This window comes from Phasianus colchicus, chromosome 14, assembly GCF_987193195.1.
Source record: "Phasianus colchicus chromosome 14, bPhaCol1.hap1.1, whole genome shotgun sequence".
Taxonomy (NCBI): Eukaryota; Metazoa; Chordata; class Aves; order Galliformes; family Phasianidae; genus Phasianus; species Phasianus colchicus.
The window spans coordinates 14,069,059-14,090,064 of NC_143449.1; the positions used below are offsets into that span (position 1 = coordinate 14,069,059).

A 21,006-nucleotide genomic window follows, 5' to 3' on the forward strand; every position below is an offset into this window, starting at 1 on the left:
GCTGATGTATAGATAATCAATAGCTGCCTATTCCTCAAAGGCAGACACAAAGCTACAGCTGATTTGGACTCTTTTTCCTCTCTTATGTGCTACAATACATATTCTAGCTGAATGTACTGAAAAGGAAAAGGTATTTCTCTAAAACATAAGATGAATGCTTTTTATATAAGACAACAAATTAGAAAAGTGATTTTGTTAAGTAACATATTTATACTAACTTACACATCGTTCCTTTTCAAAATATGCTAAATTCAGCCAGATCATTCCAGTTCCAATTCTGTCATATTTTACTATGATTTACTTTATTTTTATTTTCACAGTAAACATTTGTTTGAATTCACTGAACAGGCAATATATATATATATGAATATGGTTATGAGTTGAAAAATCCAATTTATTCTCATTAATCCTCATTTGGATGTTACAGGCTCTGCCTTTACAAGCTGTGCATTCAATGCTTGTTATGGTTATGTAACACCTTGCACATGGAGATGTGCAGACATTTGAAGACTAGTAGCACCTGTGCTTGCATTTGATCTGGAGTTCAAACTTAGATTTTGTTTCAACTGAAGTATAAGTAAGAGCACAGCTTCAAAATGAAATACAGTCCATCAAACACCTGAAAACCTGAGGATGCTTAGAAATGTACTAGCAAAAAGATCCAAACTGAAAAACAAAATTCAAGAAGAATTAAGAACTAATTTTTTCACATTACTTTGACTAAAAGAATACTTGATAGCAGTTGTGGATAAACTCAACCTAAAGCAATTGCTGCAAGAGAGAGTATATTCACGTGTCATACTGTATGTTCAAACTGACATCATTGGAAAAACAGTAAGAATTAGACATGCTACACAAGCATAAGCTTTGTCATTTCAAATGTTTCTCAAGTACTGTATGAAAAAAAAAAAAAAAAAAAAAAACAGTAGGATAGATAAATGCCTTAATAAACCTCCAGCTCCAGTTCCCAAACATTTTTGAGAAGTTCTTTCTGCATTCTCAGAATATCACTACTAATCTTCATGAAATCTGGGAATTTAAAAAAATTGTAGAATTTTGAAAACAGACAAACCAAAGATTGAACATACTTGCATAGCTGGTGGTTACTCCAATGAGTACCTCAGGGGTGAAGTAATCTTTACCCAACAAACAGATGAGGCTCTGCTTCTACTGTCACTTTATCTGACATGGCAATGAAAGTGCATTACACACATTTATGATTGCTTAGCTACTCTATTTGACGTGTCAGAATGTCTGCTTCAGAATCAGGAACTCAAATAACTGTCCATCAATATTAGAAGGGAAGCTGTCACTCCTTTCTGCTATGCAATTCCACAGCCCGTTGTGAATAATCCACAGTGAACACATCCAGCAAAAAATAGCATGGGTTTATGCTGTGCTAATTAGTTAAGTTGTCCCACAGAGTACTCCACTAAGTACCACAACTTCGATGAAGGAAAAGGTAGAACCATTCAGCTGGCAGCATAGAGGCAATAATTTTCCAATAGTCAGTTTTTAGATGTACACAAATAGATAGCACAATTAGGAGTAACATATGAATCTATTCTTAAACTGTAGCAGGAGGGATGGAATTAGATGATCATGAAGACCCTTTCCAATCCAAGCAGTTCTATGATTCTGTATCTTGCATTATTAACTATTAAAAAAGGAAGTGATAGGTGATTTTTTTAGAATTTGCAATTCTATATTAAGTGCTCAACAAGAAACAAGCACTGGAACAACTGGAAAATTTACAAGTTAGATAAGGGAAAGCAACATCCATTCAAGAGAATTTTGCACACGTTAATGCAATCCTGGAATTCCAAAGGCCACAGAGTGCTTTAAATTATTTTTCCCTCTGAAGGAAGAATAAGAACAATTGCCTTTTGACACTGTAAAAGAAAATGATAAAGAAAGTTATTTCTCGGAAAGCTATCAAATTGTCTTAGAGAGTCTGTATGAGAAATGCTAGTTGTTACAAGGCCAAAGATACTGTCTTCCTTGACCTCTAACAACAAAGAAGAGAAACCTTCTGAAACTTTTTAAGGCTAAATGTTCCACTTAGCACCAAAAGCTTTTTAAACTCAAGGGTCTGCTACAACATGCCTCAAGCATTATGAACATATAGCAATCAGTTTTTGAAAGAGAGAACAAAAAAAGGTAGAGCATGTCTGCGATAACAACTTAAGTATTAATTCTACAAAATTATTTTACTAATAATCACTTGAATATCACTGTTGGATTCCTCTCCTTACAATGAAAAGGTAAAGATGGCAAATACCCACCAACTTTATAACACTAACAAAAGCAATCCTTCCCCATCCCACTGCAAGGAGAGAGGGAAGTGAACAAGTGGCTGTGTGAAGCTGAGCTGCCTACCAGTCAGACAGAAACAATGAGAAACCCTTCAAAGTAATCACTTCTCATAAATTCTTAAACTCTCAGCATCTCAAGTATAGCATCTGAGGGAAGTTCATGTAAAGAGAAGCTCTTATTTTAAAACACTGCCTCAAAGTACGTACAATATGCTGTTTTCACCCTCCTATCCACTTGACTAAGATCACTAGCATTGAAAAAACACTGGATTATGATATTATTGTAATAAATTACACATCATCAGAAAATGAGAATGGATGGTTGCAGATAAGCCCAATCTGAAGTGAAACGAAATCACAAGATTTTGGAAAGTGTCTCAATTCAGTCCTATTCTTTTTTTAAACAATATAGCCAAAGTAGTCTGTTCCCCTTCTGTGGTAACCACAGTGCTATTTCTGCAATGGAAATTTAAAAGCTGTGCGTTCCAACTAATTAATAGAACAAACCCACCATTGAAAATACAAAGCAAAACCAAAATGCTCCTACAGTGATTTTCTCACCATTTTCTTGCTCCAGGGTATAATCTTTTCATTAATGCGTAATGTCTTCATTACATTCTGCAGTGGTGCTGCAGGTGGAAGTGGTGCTTGCAGGGTCTGCAGGCTGGCACCAGGGCTCCCCTGCAGTGCATAGGAATGTTCACCAGCTGTAGGTCAGATAAATAGTTTATACTGCTTGGTAAAGTGTTCACAGCTGAGCTTCTTTTACTGCCACTTCATAGTCTAACTAGCACTGAGGAGTGCACAGAGCATTTACTATCTTCAGTCGTAATAAAGTACTTTGAGAAAAGAAACTCACAGGAAAAATATTCCTTAAACACTCATTTGTTCATACCAATTTTTGAACACTAAAGCTGCAATTTAGAGTTGGGAAAATTAAAACGCATATACATGGGAATAATTGCTTCTCTTGCTGAGAAAACTGTAGTGAGTAAACAGAAAAGCCCAGAATATCATATAGTTGTATAGAGCATACGTAAAGACACTTTTCAATCTTGAGGTGCTTAAAAGAATCTCATCCTGCAGAACCTTGAATAAGAGTACTCCCACTGACTGCAAACCTTACCACACCGGATCATGACCTTAGATATCTAATGAATAACTGTGATGGAATTAAAGACAAATCAACAAACAGGCACTCTGGTAGAAGAATGCTTCATAATAGTTAAATTACTGTCATTAAATTAACTACAATGGTGTAAGAATAGATACAAGAAATATGTTAATAGCATGGTAATGCAAAATCCAATTAATTTGGTTTTTTGTCCTACTGATGCCACCGACTTCTGCCTAATGTTCTAAAATAATCTCTTATGAATTGGGTCAGAGGATGCATACATCTTTAAAGATACTCCTACTTCAATCAAGTATACTATATAAAGATGGGATTTTATAATGCAGTTTGAAGCAGTTTTTAAAGGTAAAACTTAGAATTAAAAATTGTATTCTAAAATTGCATAAAGTCTTAAAGTTGTATTTTGCTGGTTTTGCATTTAACCAGTTTTAAGGAATTTTCTCAAGGTCCAATAAGCTTGAGAATCCTTTATAGTATGCAACCCCAGTTAATTCCCTCGACAAGGTGATGAAAAAAAGCACAATAAGCTTGTTTGGTGTTAGGGCAAAGCCTTTTATTTTCCACCTTTTTCTCCCCTTCTCTGAATAGACTTAGCAGAGGTTAAAAGGGAATGGAAATATGGAATTGAACTCACTTTCTCAAATAAAATACAGATTTAGCAGGCCACTTCTCAAACAGATGTTAAAATGTCAGATAGCATGAGTAGCCCACACTTTAACAGTATCAGCCTAAAAGTATCAGTGTTTTGATAACAAGAAAATTGACTTGACCGTAGATCTAGAGACTAAGAATCCTCAATGTCCTAACAGATGCTTGGCAAACTGCTTTTTGCTTTTTAAAGGTCACCTGTTTTATCCTTCCAAGTTCTGAAAATGAAAGTTAGGAAGTTCTATAAAGAAAACAGTGCAGCCTGTTTTGAGACTAAGGTAATAAGGTGCATTACACTGTGATAAAAAAATCACCTAGTTCAGAGTCCAATTTTTTACTATAAACTGTGAGATATGAAAAACATAACCAAAGATGCAGACAAAAAGCCTTCTTAACTAAGGCATCTTGTTTCATAAAGCTATTTTCAGACACCTGAAACTATTCCCAACAACAGCACTTTATTAGCAGTACAGAATGGAAACATACGTATCAGTAGTTATTTCACAGTTTTGAATTCTGTATTATCGCAGTCTAGTCATTGTGTCACATCCAGAACACAGCCTCTTAAATCTCAAATGTGTTGCTTGAGACAGAAGCAAGCACATTCAGTACAGATTACTGAAGTAAAACAAAGAAAGGCAACTCAATAAGTAGTCTTGGGGAGAAGTAACGCAACAGATGAAGTACAATCATATTTAAACTCATTTACCAGTTATTTTCTGGAACTGTTTTAAATGACAGTTTCATTTCTGATAACAAGTAAGAACAGGTATGAGTATATGTACAAAAGACAAAAGTCTGCTAGGAGTTCGTTTATTTTCTGTGTATTGATAATCAACTTTCTTCAATCCCTAAAGAGTAACTTGAAGTTTGGTCAACATAATGTTACCTGGTTGTCATTACTATTTATTACTTGGCAAGGTCAGGTGAAAAAAAGAAAAAGACCATCATATGAAAAGAAAGGAAGCTGCCTCAATCAAAAATGTAATACTTCATGAGAAATACTTCATGGATGCTTCCTTCAGTCTTCAGATCTTAAATCTAGGTAACTAACTACTGGTTTGTTGAGTGTCTCTAAAATAACACTTCTTCCTTTTAAGAAGCAACAAGTTGTGTGAGATGATATAACCAACATGGCTTCCCCTGCTGCTGCTAGTTCAGTATGCTGGCTTAAATCCTTTCAAATGTCTACTGATCATGAACTAAAAAGGCTGAAGTGTATGGACAAAGTTCCACTATTTGTTTAGTTACTTTCCCTTGCATTGTGAAGGACAATTTTCACTATGCACATTGCATTGTGCAGGTTCTCCACAAAATTTGCAGCTGAAAGAAAAGAGAAATACAGAGATTATGGCATCACCAGTTGACACTCAGCATAGCAAAAGATTCAGCAAAACATAAGATATATCCTGATCATTATTAACTTTAGGACCATTACTTCAAAAAAGAAGCCATGGTTTCTATATAGGTGCTTAACATCTGTCAGCAGAAATTGTGCATTCACTGCACCAGGTGGGCAGGAAAAGAAAGCAGAGCCTATACTATCAACATGCTCCCTACGTTTCTGTACTTCCCTGCCATATTATTATGCTGGGATAGCTGTCTATTTTTCTTTAATTACCTCACTCAATTTTATTTCTTGGCTGCCTGTCAGTGAAGCTTGACATGTCCTTAAATGAATTGTTTATAACAGTCATTTTGTTTTTATACATGAAGTTCAGGCTTGCCTATTTATGGTGTAAGTTCTTTCTCAATCATCTTTCAAAAACTGGAAGAGAGCATTCCAGCATTCTTCCTTCCTAGCAAATTAAACTGATTGCATTTTGTTTTTATCCAGAATATTTATTGTGTGAATTGCTCACATTTGTACACTACCTGTAATTTCATTCTGCCTAAGAAGAAAGAAAAAAAACCTGATAAATTACAGAATGATGAATGCTGACATTTTATATTAAGAAATAATAAGATACAAACAAACTTCAACAGCAAGCAATATCAAGACTATATTGAAAGTTGACTTTTCTAATAGAAAAAAATAAAGAACATCTATGCACTTAAAATATACATGCTTTTGAAGAGGTTAGGATGAGAACTCCAATAAAATAAAATGCATTAGTTGGCAGATCTAAAATACTACCATTACCTACTTTTAAATACAACACGTGCTATTAAAATGATATCACTGGATAATTAATCACTTGAGCACTAAGTTTTGTGCTCTTCCTTACAAAGAGCAGGACAGAATATACACATAAACTAAATGTCACTTCTATTATGTCCTCTAAATCTAAAGTGCATATATTAAAGCAATCAAGTACCTGTGATATAATTTAATAAATAGTGCCATCCAGTGGTAAGAGGCTCTTGTCACAAGGAAATGATCTACAAAAACTCCACTTTAAAACGTACTGAATGTGTACTACCAAACAGTCCTAACGCCACAGATTACCTTCGTAACATCCTTCACCATTTATTTAAATGCTAAGTTTTACTCTCAGATGCTCTGAGCATGCAGAAGGGTAGGCAAGATAGTAAGTAGGTGTGACCTAATCTATTAATTCTAATTCTATAAATTCATGCATAAAAGAATCCCCACCAAAAGGTGAATCGTGATACAACTGCTTCATCTCCAAAGCACTTTTCTATTATTTGCTCCTAAAGGTTAAACACTGAATGAAAATATATTAAACAAAAAACCATGCAGACATGCCAAAGCCTGCTTTCCAAACTGACATACCTGTTGCTATTGTCTGTTTACAGCCCTGTAGAACTTGAAGACAAAAGAAAGTACAGAATCACATTTCTATGTAATAAGTAGAGAACTGAACAGCCATCATGAACCTAACAGCTCATTCTTCTCTCCTGCTTTATAATTCTCTGAGAATTGCCAGCATGAATCACAGTTCTCTTCGGATAATGAAGACTTAGAAATTTCATTATATAGCGTAGCAATATAAATCTATCTAGTCGTCCCATTAGACCTGCCTATCAAAGAACAAAGTGTACTTCCTGGAAGTAGTTCAATACAAATACCTCCACTTTTTTCTTTTTCTTGACGTTCCATTAAGGACATTATAGATGTTGTGTTTAACAGCCAAAACTAGCACTCGCATTTCTATTTGTAAAGCGCTGTGGAAAAGGCAATACATATTCAGAAATGGGCTCTGATTTCTGTATGTAAACAGTCTGTAGGAACAGAACTTAGAAAAGGACATGTATTTTAGCGTTCAAATATCCATTAGGATGACATCAGGATAGATGTGATTAACATATTTGCTGTAAATGAGATGACCAAGAAAAAGCACAGGACCAAAATCTTTTGGAATGGTAACACTACATGATAGTGCTATATCATATTATAATCATAACAATCCTTTGCTGAAGTGGCTGGTGTGAAGAAAGCATAGGATTTCTTTATGTTCCTGAACTTCATGAACAAAAAGTTCCACCACTTTGTCTTTTATTGCTGTATAATACAGACCACAGGCAAACTCAGTTCTTCCCAAATGAGTTTCACATGCAATTTTTCTGCATCCAGTCCCTTGTTAGAAATTGATTACCCTTTAACAAGAAAAATAAAATGGAATATTAATTACCAAAATTAATGCAAAAATTACTCTAATGACAGCTATAGACCCTACTTATTTCCATGGAAACTACAAGAGATACAAAGAGCGCAATAACACTATTTGATAGGAGCAAATTTTCTGCTACAGAACACTATTTTTCAACAGTCACCATCATTAGCTTTGCATTTTTGCCATCTGTCTGCCATCTGTTACGCAGCAACAAAACATAACAGAATATTGGTGTGGGAAGGTTCAACCTCTACTGCTGTACCACCAACATTGATTTCTGACATTGTGAGCCAACATAATAAAATAGAAGGCGTTACTTTCAGAACTGCTCTTGTAAAATAAGAGGCATTACTTTGGGAGCAGCCCTTGTAATTACTTTCTTTAATCTGTGCAAACAGAACTAGTAATGTATTGATTATTGTAGCATAGAAGGCAGAATAACATAATTGTTAATTAAACTCGCAATGTTGTTCAAGAATTATTCTTAAGAACATAGATTTTACTCATTAAAGTATTATTGCTAAACATTATAATATCTCACATTAATTTATACAAATAGCATTCAACTCTTAATTAGTTATCAGTTGAACAGAAATAGATAACAGAAACTATGCAGTTTGGAAACAACTAGAGCTAGTTACATATTTTAAAAGCAAATGCTTCAATTCTAAAAATGGTTTTGTTTGCTACATATTCAGCAGCAACAGATTTACTAAGCTTGATGTATTCATTCATAGCTCAAAATCAAGAGGCACAGTAAGCATCCTTTAAACTCATACAGAACCAATAAACTATTTCAAGGTGTTGATTCAAATTAATTGCAGGATCAAGCAGACCAGTTAACATGGTAACATTCTTTTCCTCCTATACCTCCTTCCTGCCTGTATATGATAGCAATTTGATACATAATCAAACTTACTTAAAATATGACTGTGTTTAAATGGTGATTTGTCTACTTTTCATAAGCATGAACTTACTCTGTGAAGACACTACACAATGAACTGGAAGAAAAGACAAGGCAGAGTAAAAGATTTCCTGGAAAGGCAAGTTTTCATCATCTCAGTTCTCTACACTTTCCTTCTCCACCTACGAAGAATTCTAAGCACTGACTCTCAGCATAAGTTTATATACAATAATGTGAAAATTTCCTCTTTATCGTATATAACTTTGGTGTATTCTGACATTTAATTAAATGTTCAGTGGCACAGTCAAGCCACTCTTTTCCATAGCTTTTCGGAAATTTTAGAGTCTTCTGTTTTTCACTATCAGAAAGATCCTGTGGCGATGACGGTCTTTTGTTTGGGTTGAGACTGTATGAATCTCTGGTAGGAACTTCTCTAAGATTTCTGTTGCCTAAAATTTTCATACGTATCCTGAAATGTGTCTCAGTAATATACAATAGAATTCAGTATGGCCCACTACTATAATTCTGTAATTTAAGCATTTGCCACACCTAACATGGAGGAAAGAAAGGAAGAAAAAATTCTTTGCTTGAGATACCTTTTCACAAGGGATAGCAACAGTAAAGGAAGACCATCCAAACCCATGACGGCTGTTGTAATGTTCAAAGCATAAGATGCGCTGCTCCTGCCAAGTGTAAGATATTCCCTAAGTAAACAGCATCAAATTCCAAAATGACATAGGAGGCTTACTGAAAAGCTTGCTGAAGGACAATATATTCCCTATAGCACAGGAATCATAAATACACAGACAACATTTCCCAAGGTCATGAGCAGTTTTCAGTATTGGCAACACTAAAAATAAAAGGTCCTCGAAGAATTGTTGGGCCGAAGTCTCTAAGCTTGGTGGAGAAGAGGAAAAGTGAGTTGTAAAATCAGAGTAAAACTTGGAAAATTAATTCTTACAGCTGAAACAGGGAAAAAAAAATACTGGCTCTTGGGGAATATTTATAACCTGTTCTTCTGGGTAGAGAAATTATACAACTGAAACTCTGGCTTTTTTTTTTAATTTCTTTACTGTGTCCTTTATAGGAGGCTACAAATAATATCATTATGCTCGGAATCAGTTAAAATCAGAAACTACCCAATTAGAACAGTATTAAAAGTTACTAATACTGGTATAAGGGCTATCAATTCCACCCAAGCAGAAAAGATGTGAAGTGTCACGCTGAGGATTGTGCATTTGCATTAACTGAAGGACTTCATCCATGTACACACATGCACCTATGCAAATGATGATAAAATCTTTGTGTGACAGCTTATCTTCCAATCTGTTCAAAGCTTGCAGAATACTCATAAAAGCTAGTTTATCTCTAAACTAGCTGTTATAACTCAAACCCTGAGAAGGACTAAGAGTAGTTGCCAAGTTAAGTGTAAGATAACACTATCAGCATTCAGTGACTCGAAATCCCAAACTCCATGACCAGAGAGGCCATCTTCATACTCAGAACCTGCTGACAGATTTTTCTTCCATGTGTGTTACTCTTTGTTCAATATTCAACTGCGGCCTTCACTTACTACACACTTTTCAAATCCAGTCTTCACACATGATCATATCCTCTTTTCAATAGAAGCTCCACTTGATAGAGCAATCTATCTGGACATCAGTAACTCAAAATACTTTTGCAAAAACATGATTCAAACAACACAGGCTTCATAATATTGACTAAGGCATTTTTCATTTTACACAAATAGCTTATTTTTATAACCTGTGAATACTGCAAAAATGATTGCTGTGAAAGAAAATCAAGCACTGAAACTGCCTAACAAGATATATGAATTCAAAAGCTGAGCATGAAACTACAAGTATCCAGAGTTCTTCTACAGGACTTGTTTTCCTAAGTTGCTTGGTTGCTTTTGTTGGGTTTGTTTGTTTGCAAACATTACCACAAAATCTTTCCATACAGATACTTAGATATGTTGTCTTAATCCTTCCAACATAGTCCCCAAAAGGAAAGATGAAAAAAACACAGCAGAAAAAAAAAAAAATCAGAACAGACTTAAAGAAAACACCATATAGCAAGCAAATCCTAATAGACCCGGAGCTCAACATGTCTGGCACACTAGTTTATTTTTCCTGAATGGGGACTGATAAGAGACAGTTTCTTTTAAAGAAAAGACCAAATATTAAGAAAATATTTTGAATACACGGGTTACATATGAAGTTAATAAAATATTAATCAGCTATCTGTGAGAATATGGGGATATAAACAATAATTTGTTAACATTGGCATGTTTAATACAGAATGTTAAAGGCCAGCAGGTGATCCTTTTTATGCTTCTGCATACATTCCTCCAGTCCTCCTCAGAGGCAAGCCAAATTTCTCAGGCAACAGTCTAACCACTGAACCACAAAACAACTCAAAAATAACCCCAAAGGAAAGAAAGAAACAAACAAAAAACCACATTTGTCTCAGTCATCCATATGCAGAAAAACAGCCTGCGAAAGAGCTTCAAGAGAGGCTATTCCAAAATAGCCAGTGCTGTCATTCAAGATTCTGTATCTGGTTTGCCCTCACAGGCACGAACTCTGGTCACTAAGGCTTCATAAATTTGTCTCTTTCACCTTTCTTATCTCAACCAGAACTTTCAATGCACTGCTCTTATACAGCAAATGAATAACAAAGACATGACTGTGCCATTTACAAAGTGCACAGTATTTCAGAGTGGCTCCATCTGAAAGAAATACAGATAAGGAGATAAAAACGTGCATTCAATGCATTCAATGCACCATTAAGGTTTGTTTCACTTTTTCAGAAATTAAAAAAAAAGTTTATTTTAAGATAATAGAGATTAAAGCACTAATTTAATGCATAGGTTTATCTTTCAATCCAGAAGTGGTATTACAACAACTTTATAAACCTAGTAAATGTAGGATATTTTCAAAGTCAGCATTAATCATTTTGCTTTAAAGAGGATTCAAATCTAGGTCAGGTGCTCTTAGCAGCTTTTCTTTCATATAATTTTTACATTCCTTTGCTGTTGAGAGAATAAAAATGTCGACACGCTACTAGCATAGCATACATGGTGTAAGACAAGAAAGAACTGGAAAGCTTTAAAGATTAAGAGAATCACCAAGCTGTGAGCTGGTGACAAAGGTGGCTGAAAAAAATTTTCTGTATTGATTCAAGTTATGATGAGATCTGCTCCAGGCCTTATCTACAGAAACTGCATAATTTTACAAAATATTTTGGTGACTCATGCAGTGTAATAACAACACTTTAATCATGAAGTTGTTCTCCTTTCTTTTCTTTCTTTTTAAATCTTGAAGTTACTTTTTCTTACATGCTCGAAGAATATCTTGCTCAAGGCTTGGCCTTCTAATTAGCAATTAATACTATTAACAGTAACATTTGTTTTAACACGTAATAAGTCTAGTCCCAGATTAACATGCATCTGTACTTGAGAAACTTCCCTAGATTTTTTCTTATTAATTAATACCTAGCAGGTGGTTGATGACATTTTTTCAAGTATTTGTAACTTCCAGTACTGAGCTGAAAACTTTGCTTTCATTACTCTCTTCACGTTACAAATGAGGAAGGCAGAGAGCCTTCAATACTTAATTTTCTGATGAATTAGTATAATCAGATAATCTGTCAAATTTGCAACAGTAAACTTTACTGAAAGAGGCCATTTTCAAGTTTTTCCTTTTTTTTAATCTTCATTCCAAGCTTTTATTATCTTCATATACTGAATTATATGCTAATAGTTCTGTAAATACCAGCTACAATATTCACTTTGTAATAGTAAAAGTTACACTCTTTTTTAGGAAATAAAGTGATTTTTAAAAGTGCAGGAGGAAAAAGAAAGTAGTAGGGTGGAGAAAGAGTACCTAGTGCTGGCCTCTTCCACTATCAGCGATGCCTAGTTCATGAGAAAAATACAGCGTCAAAATGATCTCTTCTGATGCAACTCACTTTCTTACAGTGAACTATGAGTTTTGTGTGAATGCCAGCATTGACATTAAAGGCGAGGCTTGGGGGACGCTAACACAGAGCGATGTGGTGCTGTGCTACACTCCTGTACAGCTAAGCAAGACAGTTACTAGGTAACAACGCACATTTAGTGGCGTTGGCTTGCAAAACAGCCTCTAAATCCCATTTAATTAGAGAAGTAGCAGAAGAGCTATGGATTTTGTACCCAGACCTATCTGTTCCAGTACTGCCTCTGCAACCTCTCCACCATATTACCACAGCATGCAGCCATCATCTTGCAATTGCTATGGCAGCTCACTGATGGTACAACTCCAACATAAGGGTTTCCAGCATTTGTTTGTCCCCCTGTATAAGGTAGTGGAAATAATAAACTTGTTCAAATAGAAAACCAACTGAAGTACTCAGCACTTGTGAAGCACCAAGTAAGATACAACTTAAAGTAGAGAAAAACCTGTTTTGGAATACTTTTTCCATTACCAGCAGATGCTGATTGAAAGCCTGGCAATGCAGCAAGCATATGTTGTTTACCTACTTTACTTGTTATTATCTCTTGATGCCAAGAGGGTCAAAGGCTACTGTTGTTAGAGGAAATGTGGTGCATTTTTTATTACCATAATGCATCACAAAATTCAGACTAAGCATTAAATATAAACGCGGGCAGCAATTTTTAAATGCTGCTTACTACTTAACAAATGTTTCTCATTTTGATTTGGCAATACAAACCAAACCTCTACACTCTAAGTAACAGAAAGTCTTTCTATATTATTTGGAGACAATTCAGGTACGTAAAAAGCATCATCTCAATATGCAAATTGAGTTGATGAACAAGATATTCATCAGCAAAATCTCACATACTAGCTGCATCTAAAGTTTTACTAAATACAACATTTCTTGAAAAAAATATGCATTTGTTTTCATGATAGAATATTTACAACAAAAAAAAAAAGTCAGCTTTGCATTGCTGGTCTGATCAAATCATAATTTCATCGGGTTTAGTCTTCAAAGCAGATATTATCATTCATCAGAAAGTCCTCAGTGACACTTAACTGAAAGCAGGAACTTCTATCTGACACTTACTTATTAATGCAAAAACTGCTAGGATCTGTGGTGAAATAATGAAAGTAGCCTACAGCCTACTGACTACTTCGGTGCTCACTAGACCATGATTAAAACAACATAAAACATTAAGTACTCTGGATGTTGAACATAAGTTTAATTTACAATTTCAATATATTGTTCTAAAATTATTTTGTTAACAAATAAAAACAATTGCTTACTCTACATTATATACTCATATATTCTAGTTTTGGATACAGAACTTCACCACCAAAGCTAGCTTTGACTATCTGGCATCATTTCCAGACATCATTGGTTATGAAGTTGTTAGCAACAAAAAGGTTATAGCGAACTGCCATGCTGTTCCCTCGATAACCAAACAGCAAGAATACAGCATGGAAAAAGGCACAAATGTAAACATCAGGATTTCCTGCCTTGCTCTTATGCCATGAAATCCTGGCAGATCTTGTGCTGTCTACAGAGGATCAAAATCAATAAAAACTAATCCCACACTAGACCCAGCCAACTCAATCAATCCTATCATCTTTCTTCTGATTTTTAAATGGCAGTACACAAAGGTCTGACCATTTGACCAAAGGTGAATTAAATCTTAGTCTAGACAAAGGATGCGACAGTAGGAATAAGAAACATAGACTCTAGTTCCATTTAACCTTTTATGCCTTTTACCTACATCTTCTTTTCGGTTTTGAGATACAAACTTATAAAATCATTAGTGAAAAGTGAAGTCAGCTGTTCCTTCAGTTACACTCTAAATAATAGTGATGGTCAAAAAAACAGAACAACTAAATTATTTTGCACACAGTAAAGTGATCTCACTCACATGTACATCCCCTCCAATCCTTACTCCCATTCCAAATTCTTCAGGGGACTAGTATTTTAGATGTAAAACAAGTTTGAAAATAGTAATTTGATACTGGTATTAATTCTGACTTCTGAGTATTTATTTCAGGTTTTCTTCTCTAGAGCAAGCTGCTAAGATTTCCTGTGACAGTCAGAGCTCTGTATGAAGATCTCTTTGGAGAGCAATAAAAATTATTAAATGTGTATTTTCGCTTAGACACCAACTGGGCTCTACCAGCAATTGAGAGCCTTGCTTATGTGATGTCTGACACTTCTGGCTACATTTTTAGGATAATTCTTTTAAAAGAAAACATAATAATCCAGGGGAGCATTCCTCATTGTAAGAGCATTAGGTAATAGCCTTTCCTATTCCTTATCTTTTTATTCTTATCATTCTGGATCCTACATTCTGATAAAAGTCATTCAATTTCTTCCTCTTGAAATACGCAGTTCCTGTCACTAATGTAGACTTTCACAAGCTGATCATATCTGTCTGGAACACAGTGCTCTAAGCCTGAAAAAAATGGTCACATTTGCCAAGGTACTATTAAACAGAGTTATCCTCTGGATTTTACTTCTGTTCTACAGCTAGGGGCAAAGTCTGTGTGTGGTAGTTTCATATGCAACCTACTAACTGGTAGTAACTCAATTGAGAAAAAATTGGCATTACCTCCTGCAAGACAAGAGCAGGTTACTTTGATTTTCCAAGTAGGTCATTCAATCTTCAAATGAAGAATGACTGACATTCAGAAGTAACACCAATACAGCAGTGGCAGCTGTTGTCAAGAATTTCAGCTTCTTCCAGCATTACAAAACTACAATGGCATTTTATACCTGCTTTATTTTGATCTACTGCAGATTTAAAATGATTCGTCACATATCTTTACCTGTCAGTACTGTCCCACTGGGATGTAACCAGTCACCATTACTTACAACTTTGCTACATCAATATCTGTCAGCATGCACCTTAAGAAAGTTCATATTTTCCACTGTTGACTAGTACAGTCTGCATTTCTACCTTTTTGTATAGAAATACTATATTTCCAATCCAGTAACTGGTTACTTCTGCTGCTCAGTCACATACATACTTGGATCATGAGTTCTTTAACATGGAAAACACAAAAACAACAGACAAAAATGACCTACAGAAATTCAACAGTTTCAACATTTGAATAATTCAGTCTGTAATACTTGCATACAAAAAATGTTATCTCAAACCTTCTAAAGACTTAAGACTGTACTCCACCCCAGCTCAAAGGTATTCACAGATAGATTCCAACAAGTAGGCTTATATGTGTTCCTGTAATCTTTGTTTTCCAAATCTCAAATATGTTGAAGATTTTGTACAGAAAACAGAGTTCCCAAAAAAGACTACCCTGTAGACTGTCATGCTTTTCCAGAGATCTTTATAAATGTTACCTAATGAACACAACAAATTACTGTCTCAGTGCATAACTCTTTTCTGTATAAAAAGACTCACCTACCACAGTTATTCCAAAAGAAATAATTTAATGACAATATTATCTTCTTTCAAGAGGGAGAATAAGGGAGAATCAATCCTAGTTTCAAACATCACCATAAAAATGAGGCCTAAATTGTCAAAGGCCACCAGAAAAGAAAAAAAACACAAAAAACCTAAGGAAAACAAACTAAAGGTATTTCTGAGAGAATCATTAAAACTTAATGAAATCTCATTAATTATCCTTTCTTATACCTTCAAAACAGCCCATGCATGCTGTTTTTCTACTTACAAAACATATAAAATAAGGAAATACCAGTTAACATTTGGTAGCCTTGCTGTTTCTGTAATGATGTAAGTACACAATCCCTAGTTTGTTTTGCTTGGCTCTCTTCACCTTCCCACCCACTGCAGTGCTACGTAATTCCAATTTCAAGTGGCAAAATTCAGTATCTTCCACAGTTTATTTATAATTTTGATGTTTTCATTCAATACAAATGGGGCTCAACTGTTCTCAAATTCCATCCAGACCTGAGGATTTTTTTTCATGTACCAAAAAAAGTGTAAAATATAAAAAGTGAAGCTGAGAGCCATAAATCTTATGTATGTGATCACGTGCTGAAACAGACAAGTCAGAAACTGTAGCAAATGCTGAAGGTGAGAGGTAGCACACGAGTAATAGCATCTGTTCTGCTGGTAACAGCAGAACTACAGCTAAGTGAGTAAAAAAAAACATTTTCTAAGCACTGTGTTCATCGTGAATTTTTTTTGCATGCTGAATGTAGGCAAAATCTAAACTAAACACAAAATGTCCTGCTGCAGTAAAAGGATCACTGATCTACCTAATCCTGGGAGAGGGATGTAGCTCACTGGCATACATTCTGACTAATTAGACTTGATGGTGCTGAACTATGAAAGGATGAAAAATGAAAACTCCCAAATAGCTACAAGTGGAGCTTATTGATCAAAACTGGTCTTTGTAATTTCCAAAGCACAGTAAGAAAAAAAAAAATCTTTTCTGATAAATTGCCACAATCTTGATTTAAACTGCATTATGCTTTCTTTGTTGACGTAACCTTCAAAGAAAGCAAATATGATGTTTCATTGTAAGTCAAGCACACTGACACTCTCTACCATAAACATACACAAACACATTATTAAGCTGGCAGAGTTTTCCAGAGTCCCAGAACTATCACTTTTCCACAAAATAAAAGATTTTCATTCTCTTCACTAGCTGATAACTTCTTCCAAGATTTTAATTTACTTAATCGTGCCTTTGTGTCATTTTTAACAAGTACTAACCCCCAATCCTGCAACACAAAAATTGTTCAAATTAACCTCTCTTTAGAATAACATAAATAGACCCTTCATGAACATTAAGCAACCATTTACTCTCAAACGGCCTAATGCTCTAAGCCCTTTTATGTAGGGCATTGGTGAGTTTGAGTTGTTACTTAACTGTTAAGTTTTCATTCAATATTCTTGGCAAAACTTCTCCTCCAAACAAGAGAGAATTAGAAAAGCAAGAGGATCTCATTTGTTATGACTTAAAAACAAACCAAACTAACAAAAAAATCCCAGCAACTTCAGATTGCTTTTTCCCATACATATGGAAGAGAGATAATTTTACTTCTCCCTATGCATGCTTATAAACTATTATGACAATATTCTTAATGGTAATAAAACGTTAAAGCTCTCTAAAAGCTTCACAACTTATCTTAATTCTGTTTGCATGACTGGTAATTGCGTTCCTCCCATAACATTGTGTGTGTAATTTGATTATCTTGGACCATGAAGGACACTAACCTTTACTTCAACACACTTAAAAAAAAAAAAAACAAAATAAACTCATAAATAATTAGATCTTACCAAGACATGCCTAATTTCCAACACACTACACTGCTGATAATTGAACTTATGAATAATACTAAGAAAGAAATACTAAGATTCACATAAATCATATGAATGATTTATGGAAAAAAAAACGAAATATAGACTCATGTAATGTCCATTTATTGGAAATGAAATGATTCCAAAGTTTTATATTATATTATATTATCTCATTTCCTGCAAGATATTCCTTGCCAAACACCAGTAATGTTTATATTATTTATCCAGTACGCTGCTTTTAAAGAGATCATTTCAATTTAGCATTCTCCTCCTCTCTTTCACCAAGACCTTTCATTCCCGATTCACTAATTACCACAAGAAAATTCTATCACTTGTACAGGATGAGAGATTCAGAGAGCGTTAAGCACAAGGTAAAGGCTTCATGCTGCATTCAGGGGAGTTACATTGGTCCATCTCACCTTCAGGATCTGCCTTGTGAGAGGCCACAGATCAGTTATAATGGGGTTTACGTGTCAAACCTTAGCTGACAGTTCGGCAAGAACTCTTCTGTATGCAGCACCATGTTAATCCTTACAGCCATAGGGATCTGCCAGTTACATCAAATATAAAAATGCATATGGATTAGAGAAGAAAAACAATTTAAATAATGAAATCTCTAAACACTGTCTTTGATTCATGCCTAAATCTTCCATCGCACCAACACAGCAAATCAAAACTTCCCTTTATTTGATTTCAGCACACACTTTTTAAAAAATGAGGCAAACAAACATTGTGCCAAGCTGATAGAGGAAGTTGCACCTAAAAATATTTCCATCTTATAAGTTAATTAATTTATGGAATTCATTGAAGTTTCTCAAATAATGCATCAAAACTGGAACTATGGTAAACATGCCTACTTGAAGATAATTTCTGTTTTCATGAATAAAGTAATAAATCAAATACAGGCATGCTATGGAAAGCACTGCTTTCATTAACTAATTTTAGTCACAAATGGCAAACACACTGTAAGCCAGTTACAGAAAAAATAAATAAATAAGAACTTCGAACATTTCTAAAGTTCAGAAAATGAATTAGGTCGCCTTTCACTTAGATACCAAACTTCTTTGGATTTCCATGTAAACAATTTTCTCTGCTACATAGAATGTTTTAAAGCTTGAAGACACATATTGCACATTACAAGCTTTGGACAAAAAATACAGGTGCTAAAACAAGCTGACTAGAAATTAACCTCAACAACACTTTGATTAAAAAACCACTGTTTGCCATTTATATAATCAATGAGTAATCAATAATACAGGTGATAGAATTAAGAAATATACAAGAAAGTATGGCTAAGCAGATTATTACATCAAAAGAATAGATAGAGGGCTTTCCCTTGTCCTGGGCTCACTGGAAAACTCCAGAAGGAGGGATCTCCAGAAAGAGATCTTTCCCCACTCGTAGTCAGCTCTTAAATGTGCTCTAGGAGCTTGGCTCCACCCCTTCCAGCAGCACAGGAGAATTGCCTTCACCTGTGCACCTGCGGCTGACTCATTGCTTGCCTCAGGTGATCAATCAGAGGTTCAGGCCGTGATTCAGCAGTTCCCATACACCATTTTAAGCTTATCCTATGTCAAATATGTGTGACTAGATCCTTATTTTAGTAACAGGATGCCTCAAAACATCCTGTGTCTCAAAGCGTCTCAAAAGTTACTCACTGAAAAGAGAAGACTCCCTTAACGCATTCCATTTCATCACCTCACATAGCAGGCTGCAGATTTTCATCAGACATCCTTAGAAGATCTGCATAAAACATTATACCACCCTGTGATAAGTCATTAAGAAATCAAATTCACTGGCCTCAGTCTTCACAAAATAACTTCTTCCAAGTCATCAAGCAGGCTCCAAGGAATAAAACAAATGCACTACTAAAGCTGGTGTAAGGAACTTTAGCTGCATGCCAATACAACTTGCAATTCCACTGCTGTCTTTCTGTGCACAAATTCCAGTTTGTGACACTGATTTCATCTAAGATGAAATACTCTGGACAAACAGGAACAAAATGAAATTTGGGGCATTATATCAATCATTTTTCCTGCTGCGCTATCACCAACAGGTGCAGAAATAGCTTTTTCTAAGAAATACAAATCCTTCCTCATAGAGACCTTCAGCCATTCTATTTATAAGTAGTTCTACACCCCTTAGACTACATTAATTTTATTCCATAATTAATTTCCTAGTATTCTACAGGGAAAAAAAAAAAAAAAAAAAAAAAAACACCAACAAACAGAAAAACAACAAAAAAAAGCCAACACCAGACTGAAATTCGGGCAAAGCAGGACTATAACTCAAGCTGAATTTTCAAGAAGTCTGAAAAACTATGAAAGGTCACTTATGACTCAAAAAAATCCTGATTTTTATGGATGGCACGGAAAGTGAATAGAATTCATTTTCTGTTTCTGTAATAATCACACAGCCTTTAAAGATCACGTATAATCTACCGGTTAGCAAAGTGCTGGAAAACAGATTTAAGGAAAATCTAACCTGTACCTTTCATGTTTGAAGATAATGGTAATTAAGGTAAAATTTACTTCATGAGATTTTCTCAGTGCACACCAAGAAGCATGGAAAGATCCTTAATTTATTTCTTCTTACAGCTTAGTGTAAAGGTAAATAGACTACCCATTAGGTTTAAAATTGTATTTCACTGATTCCATTGGATATCCAAGACCTCATCAGCAAAATATTGCTTAAAGTATGGCAGCAGTAAATGTCATGTCTCTCAAGCTGTACTGTTCTGAGCCAATCCTTGTTAGATTTACTCTGAGTAAATGTCAGTGGTACCAAGAGCTCCTAGGAAAAACAGATTTTTCTCGACAGTAAAGCATTTAACAATAAATTGTCTGGATGGTGCAACAGCAGCAAGTACTGACTAGGTCTTGCTTCTTAGGATGATTTGAAAGATATTACACAGCTGATTCTTAATTTCAAGGCAGTTTTCATACTGTGTTACACAGCTACTTCTCTATTGCTTCAAAACAGCATTTAACAAATGGCTGCACATCCTTGGCTGGTTGCATCTATGCTTTTTTGGACACTAATACACTCCTTAATCAAGCAGGTACTCTAGTGGTTACCTAATCACAAAAAATTCCACAAGGCTTACACAATCTGATCTCTCAACACACCGCAAAGACTGTTTTGGGCAAAAAGACTTGGAACTGAAAAGA

The 21,006-nt window shown here is 35.0% G+C and overlaps 2 long non-coding RNA genes across 2 annotated transcripts in view; both read right to left on the minus strand.

Moving 5' to 3' along the window:
• The window catches only part of LOC149916031 (uncharacterized), a 293,438-nt gene that overhangs the window by 167,134 nt on the left and 105,298 nt on the right, over nt 1-21,006 (minus strand). The window lies entirely within an intron of this gene.
• LOC149916032 (uncharacterized) lies at nt 4,600-19,214 on the minus strand. The gene is made up of 3 exons (XR_016471145.1): nt 19,145-19,214; nt 18,256-18,383; nt 4,600-5,421 (listed from the first exon to the last, which is right to left on the minus strand). It is a non-coding gene; the product is annotated as an uncharacterized LOC149916032 (long non-coding RNA).